Source organism: Numida meleagris, unplaced genomic scaffold (genome assembly GCF_002078875.1).
Source record: "Numida meleagris isolate 19003 breed g44 Domestic line unplaced genomic scaffold, NumMel1.0 unplaced_Scaffold396, whole genome shotgun sequence".
In the NCBI taxonomy this organism is placed as follows: domain Eukaryota; kingdom Metazoa; phylum Chordata; class Aves; order Galliformes; family Numididae; genus Numida; species Numida meleagris.
The window spans coordinates 11441-18555 of NW_018364618.1; the positions used below are offsets into that span (position 1 = coordinate 11441).

A 7115-nucleotide genomic window follows, 5' to 3' on the forward strand; every position below is an offset into this window, starting at 1 on the left:
GCAGTGTGCCCAGGTGGCCAAGAAGGCCAATGGCATCCTGGCTTGGATCAGAAATAGTGTTGCCAGCAGGAGCAGGGAAGTCATTGTCCCTCTGTACTCAGCCCTGGTGAGGCCCCACCTCGAGTACTGTGTCCAGTTTTGGGCCCCTCACTGCAAGAAAGACATTGAGGCCCTGGAGCGTGTCCAGAGGAGGACAACAAAGCTGGTGAGGGGTCTGGAGCACAGGTCTATGAGGAGCGGCTGAGGGAGCTGGGATTGTTTCAGTCTGGAGAAGAGAAGGCTCGGAGGTGACATTATGGCTCTCTATGACTCCCTGAAGGGAGGCTGTAGTGAGCTGGGGGTCGGCCTCTCCTCTCGTGTAACTAGTGATAGAACGAGGGGGAATGGCCTCAAGTTGCACCAGGGGAGATTCAGGCTGGACGTTATCTACCAAGACGATGTCAAAATCTTCCTTTCCCACCCTTCCCCTTCCTGCACATGAAGCAGCAACCTGCTGATCATCAGAGGGCTTATTTTGCCGCCCGAGGGTGTCTGTGGTCATCAGAAGGCTTCGCTGGTTGTCAGAGGGCTCCACTGATTGTCAGAGATGTTCACTGACCGTCAGAAGGCTCCATTAGTGGAGAGAGGGTGTCCCTGGTCATCAGAGGGCTTCCTTGGTCATCAGGAGATTGGAGGTGCCCATGGGAGGGGATACGCAGACCTGGTTTTGGGTGACGGGGTAGGAGGATTGAAGGAAGAGGACTGAAGCAGGCCCAAGGGAGGGACAAGTGGCTGCAATAAGAGAGGGGCTTCAAGGAGGGTGACGTAGGCACACTGTGACCATGGAGAGATGGAGCAAAAGGTGCAGGGTTTGGAGGGAAGTGCAAGGAGGAGCTGGGAGAGAGCAGAGCGAGGGTATTGGGGCTGCTTGGCTGCATGAGGAGCTCCATCCTTTAGGATTTGGGAGGAGATGACGAGAGAGGATGGGGGAGCCCACAGGGGCGTAGGACATGGTGAGCATGGCACGGAGCTGGGGACCCTTCCTAAAGCTTTGGGGCGGCCACTGCCAGGCGGGGAGAGATCTGTGCAGTCCCAGCTGAGCATGGGAAGAAGGACACAGACACAGAGTGTGGCTTTGCTGGGGGGATTTATTGATCATCAGAGGGTGTCATTGATCATCAAGGTCTTCATTGGTCATCAGAGGACAGCGCTGGTCATCAGAGGATGTGAAAGGGCATCACTGGCGAGGAGAAGCCTTGTCCGTGCAGGGTTTGTGCCCAGGGACTTAATCCAGGAGAAGGACTTAGGGCAGAAGAAGGACTTAGGGCAGCCAGCAGGCCCAGGGCAGGACATGGGTCCCCTGGGGACAGCAGCCACAACCCCTGTCCCATCTGCACGGCGACCCTGGGCCATCCATAGGGCACCCTGAGCCTGCCCCTTCCAGATCCCCTCCTCAGCACAGCCCCATGGGGTGCAAGGGAAGGTTTGGAGGTGACAGTGCCCAGGTCCCCCTGGATCAGGTCAGGGACTGTCCCCTCCATACCATCCATCCCCAGCCCCTGATGCCTGGTCCTCAGGGCTCTGCAGACACCCAGGGTTCCCCAAGTGCCCTGTGGGGTGGCAGGTGTCCCCGTGCTGCTCACCTAGACATGTAGATGTCACCCCCATGGCTGCCGAGGTCTGGGTGCGCCTCTGCCCATGGAGGAGCCCAGGGTTGGGGATGGACCCAGGGACAGGGCAGGGGATTGGGGGGCCCAAAGGGAAGGTAATGCAGGTGCCAAAGAGATGAGACTTGGGGGTGCCAAATGGAGAGGAACGGGGATCTCAAAGAGAGGAGAATGGGGGAAAATGAAACAGAAGGGATTGAGGACCTAAAGAGATGAGGATCGGGGTGCCAAAGAAAGGATGCCAGTGCCAAAAGGATGGGCTATGGGGACCCAAAAGGAGGGCATTTGGAGCCCCAAAGAGAGACCTTTTGGGGACCCAGGAACATGTTGGGGGCAGTGGGACACACTGGGACACCGTGAAGGCTCAGGGACCCACAGTGGACACTAGAACACCATGGCCAAGGCACGGTCCTGCAGCCTGCTCAGCCCCAACTGCCCCCCATTGCCTCCTTCCCCTGCCCATTGCCCGCTCACGTTTGGAGTGAGCCCAACAGAGGCCTTGGGGCCCCAGGGGCATCCCCAAGTCCCAGGGGAACGGAGAAGACAGCAACACATCCCCTCCCCATCCTCACCCCAGGAGCAACCCACAACTCACAGAAGCAAGAACTCCAGAATCGACAGGTCCCAGTTCCTGGGGAAGAAGAGCTGTGGGGCAGCTGAGAGGGAACTGCGGGGCTGGGGGATCACAGGGTGTCCCCATCCAAGCCCCCCGGTTGGCCCCGGGGCTGCCCCCACCCCCATGGCTGCCGAGGTCTGGGTGCGCCTCTGCCCATAGAGGAGCCCAGGGTTGGGGGTGGACCCAGGGACAGGGCAGGGGATTGGGGGGCCCAAAGGGAGGGGAATGGGGATAACAAAGAGATGAGACTTGGGGGTGCCAAATGGAGAGGAACGGGGATCTCAAAGAGAGGAGAATGGGGAAAATGAAACAGAAGGGATTGGGGACCTAAAGAGATGAGGATCGGGGTGCCAAAGAAAGGATGCCGGTGCCAAAAGGATGGGCTATGGGGACCCAAAGAGAGGGCATTTGGAGCCCCAAAGAGAGGGCATTTGGGGACCCAAGGAAAAGGGGAGTAGGGTGCAAATGGAAGAAATTTGGATGTGCCAAATTGAGAGGTGGCCTCTGCCAGGCACGGACAGACTCCACCTGGCCCTGCGGAGCTCCCTGCAGGGCGACCCTTGAGTGCAATCAGCGTGGCTGCCCAGGCACTCAACGCAGCAACGTCCCCAGGCTGGTCACCCACACATTGCTGTGGGGAGAAGAGTAGGAGAGGGAGTAAGAGAGAGAGCCCGGCATCAGGGACCCCCAAGGCCAATCACCGCCAGCCCTAGCCCGCACCCCCCATGGATAATTCACCTGAGCTTCCACTGTGCAGCACAGGGCAGCGAGGAGCATCACGAGGCTGAGCGCAGCTGCCTTCATCTTCGTCCGTGCTCTGGGAGCTGGGTGAGGATGAAAGAGGCCAGGGCTGCATTTAACCTCCCAGAGCCCCTCCCACAACCCCAAATGCCCCTGGGCTTGGCAGACTCCCCTGGCATGGACTGAGCCTGGCATGCAGCCATCCCCTGCCCTGTCCCCGGGGCACAGGAGGGAGCCAGGGGACAGAGGAAGAACACCGAGGGCTGAGATCCCAATGGCACTGAGCCCAAAGCCCCCAAGTCCCAGCACCCAGCACACCCTGGCATTTCTGTCCCCCAGGACCACCCAGACATGATGCCGTCCCCACATCAAGGCTTTGTCCGAGGACATCCCTGAGTTCTCTGCAGTGCGGTGAGGCACTAAGGTGTGGGGCTGATCCCTTGCGGCACTGGGGACACGGCATCTGGGGACACTGGGAAGTGAGAGGGCAGTGGGGACATGGACAGTGAGGAAGTCATGGAGACATGGGGACATGGAGGGGACATGAGGATATCATGGTGATATGGGGACATCATGGCGGTATGAAGACACCGGGACATGGAGCTATCAGGACATGGGGGTATGGGGACATGGGGACACACGGAAACAGGTGGATGGCAGGGACTTGGAAGTTCATAGATGGGCAGTGGGGACAGGGAAGTGACAGGGACACAAGAACACAGAGACAAGGACGCTTTAGTGTCCCCAGACAGTGTCCACTTGTCCACTCAGTGCCCTTGTCATCACGCAGGAGGTCAGGAGTGGGTAACAGACCTTGGCTATAGCAGAAGGGTTTCCTCCTTGTTTCTTGCTCCAGAACCCAAAGAGCACGGCTTCTAGAATCGTGGAATCTCCGAATCATGGGATGTCTGAACCACGGGGTCACAGACGCATCGAATCAACGAGTCCTGGAATCGCAGAACCACCGACTCACAGCGACATAGAGCTACAGAATCATGGAATCGTTTAGGTGGGCCAAGACCCCTAGGGTCACGTCAGAAGACGTGCCACATATTTTCTGCTCTCTTTCGATAGCCGACATCACAAGTCACCACGTCACATCCAGAAATCTGTATCGCGGATCGGACATGGCAGTAGTGCTGCCTCTGTCCACGAGGACGCTTTGTCATGAGGACACAGAGGCAGGGAATCCAAGGCTGGGGCTGAAAATGGGCGTTAGGTTTTGAAGTCACCGGGCTGTGCGCCTGAGCTGCAGCAGAGCAAAGGTGTCCTACCACTTTGGTTCCCGTGGTGATACAGCCCCTGTCATGGCTTCAAGAAAGTGACTCTTGTTTGATCCAGATGAAAGGAAAGAAACAATAGAGCACTGATAAATGGCTTAGAACTGCAAGGGACTCCATGATTCTTCAAGGAAACGTGAAATGCCAAATTAAAGCGCTTCATCTGACAGAAGAGCCAGATGGTCACGGGGCATTTCCCATCAAGAAGAGAGCTGCTGTGGGTCACCTCTGAAAACAACACTTGCGTGTTTGCTTTGGAAATGGCCCAGGGAGCAGTCAGCTGGAAGAGTTCCCTCTGGGCTGACTCTGCTCTGTNGAGATCACTGGTCCAGGTTCCAGCTTTGGTCGAGCCAAGAGAGGTGGGGGGCTCTTGGCTTGCGAGCATCCATGTCCCGAGGTTTCAAAAGTCTCAAAAAAGAACCCCAAAGATCTCTCTGGCATCCTTCTATGGCTGCTAGATGTACAGGTGTGCCATCCAGGGCTGGGAACAAGTGAGTCTGCAAGAAGCAAGTGCATCAAAAGCAAGTTTGCAGTCAAAGCCTACAGCTAAATGGGAATGTTTTGGACATTTGAGGCAATTCCAAGCACACCTCAGGTAAAGTGTTTTTCCTTGGTCTGCTGCGTAACACGGGACCTGAGGGCTGACACAATGGCAAGGAGGAAGGAGAACGGTGTGGTGGTGTGAAGAGAGCAGCACTGAGAAGACCACGTCCTGCTGCTGTCCATGGCCATGGCTCCAGGGAAGCAGCAGCCCAACTCAAAGGCAGCAGAGAGGGAGCGCCCACCGGGTGGTGAGGGGCAGCCCCACAGACACCAGGGCTGCTGCTCCGTGTGGCAGTTGGGCTCCTGGTTCCTTCACCAAGGAACCAAGGGCTCCTTTCCATGACCCAGAGGAGATGGGAGCTGAGATCAATGACTTTCTGATGATTTTTCTATCTAGGCAAAGAGCCTGGTTACTTTTTTACATGAGGATTGCCAGCCAGAAGAAAAACGTAGAAAATAAAAAAGAAACATGATGAATAGTGTTACTTAATTGGAATTAAAATTATAATTGGATTAAGAGCATGGGAGGGAGGGGGAAAGAGATGAAAGAAAGGCAGTCCAAGCTTTTCCTGAATTTTTGATCGTCACATGAAGAGCATTTTACTGATGCTGAAGGAATGTGTCTTGAAAGAGTTTCCTGAGGGCATCCCTGAGCTGGTGGTTCCTCATGCTGTAGATAAGGTGTTGATTACTGGAGGTACCACTGTGTATAACAGTGCCACCACCAGGTCCAGGGATAGGGAGGAGATGGAGGGTGGCTTCAGGTAGGCAAACATGGCAGTGCTGAGAAACAGGGGGACCACGGCCAGGTGAGGGAGGCACGTGGAAAAGACTTTGTGCTGTCCCTGCTCAGAGGGCATCCTCAGCACGGCCCTGAAGATTTGCACATAGGACAGCACCATGAGCAAAAAACAAGCAAAAAAGATTAAGGCACCAAATATGACGAGTCCAATTTCCCTGAGGTAAGAACCAGAGCAAGAGAGCTTGAGGATCTGGGGGATGTCAGAAGAAATGGTTCACGGCATTGCCATGGCAGATTGGTATAGAAAATGTGCTGGCATTGTGCAGCAGAGCATGGAGAACCGCAGTGCCCCAGGCAGCTGCTGCCATGGTGGCACAAGCTCTGCTGCCCACCAGGGTCCCGTAGTGCAGGGGCTTGCAGATGGCAGCATAGCAGTCATAGGACATGATGGTGAGAAGGGAATACTCTGCTCCATCCATGAAAAGAAAGAAAAAAAGTTGGGTAGAGCATCCTGAGTAGGAGATGGTGGTGGTGTCCCAGAGGGCTTTGGCCGTGGCTTTGGGGAGAGTGGTGGAGATGCATCCCAGGTCCAGGAGGGCGAGGTTGAGGAGGAAGAAGTGCATGGGGGTGTGCAGGTGGTGGTCGCAGGCTATGGCTGTGCTGATGAGGCCATTGCCCCGGAAGGCAGCCAGGTAGATGGCCAGGAAGAGGCAGAAGAGCAGGAGCTGCAGCTTCCGCGTGTCTGCAAATGCCAGGAGGAGGAAGACGCTGATGGAGCTGCTGTTGGGCATCGGCTGCATTTGGCCACAAGAACCTGTCCAAGGTAAACAAAAGTTAGTGTCCAGTCTTTCTCTGTGCAAAGTGCTCAGTCAGCTCCGTGATGTGATCTACATTTCAGGAGGTTCAGTTTGCCATGAGGACCTCTGCCCGTCCTCTCTGAAGGAAGCAGCCTTGTCCCTGTGGGTACATGGGAACGTGGTGGTGGTGTGGGGGCAGATTTTCTTGCCAGCATTTGTCAGATGGAATCTCTTCTAATGCACAAGGACCTGTCAGTATTTGCACAAGCGATGCCTGAAATTTGCGGGTAGCAAATAGGAGGTTTCAGGATAGTTTTTTTTCCTCCAAATTCTCATCCTACTAATCATGCCCAAGGAGCTGTTGCTGAAATCAGAAACCCTGATCCCTTGTGCTGCACTCAGTCTGAATGGCTGTAAGAGGGAAAGGGATCTGTCAACGGTTTACGGGCGTTCGGCCCGGTTCCGTGACGAATGGGATGGGGGACCCACGGACCCATGCCCCGGGAAAAGGGAAAAGGGAAAAAAGGGTAAGGAGATGGCTCTGAGAGCAAAGAACTGCGGCAACAATCTGAGGAGAAACAAACTAATTGACTAACTAAGATATCAGAATGCAAAACAACACACTATAATACAATATAATTACAATTTAAGCTGATAAATCCAATACAGAGAGAGAGAATGTCCAAAATCAAGGTGGGCCTTACTCTACTACCGATGATAGGATGACTGGGGAGCGAGGTGCTGCCAGGA

General features: G+C 55.3%; 1 long non-coding RNA gene and 1 pseudogene across 1 annotated transcript in view; both read right to left on the reverse strand.

Annotated features, from left to right (window-relative positions):
• Window positions 1–1107: 1107 nt before the first annotated feature.
• LOC110391528 overlaps window positions 1108–7115 on the reverse strand; it is a 25533-nt gene continuing 19525 nt past the window's right edge. Inside the window, exon 5 of the long non-coding RNA XR_002434092.1 lies at window positions 1108–1281. This is a non-coding gene — a long non-coding RNA (uncharacterized LOC110391528). The remainder of the gene's footprint in view (window positions 1282–7115) is intronic.
• On the reverse strand, window positions 5176–6918 carry LOC110391527 (annotated as a pseudogene).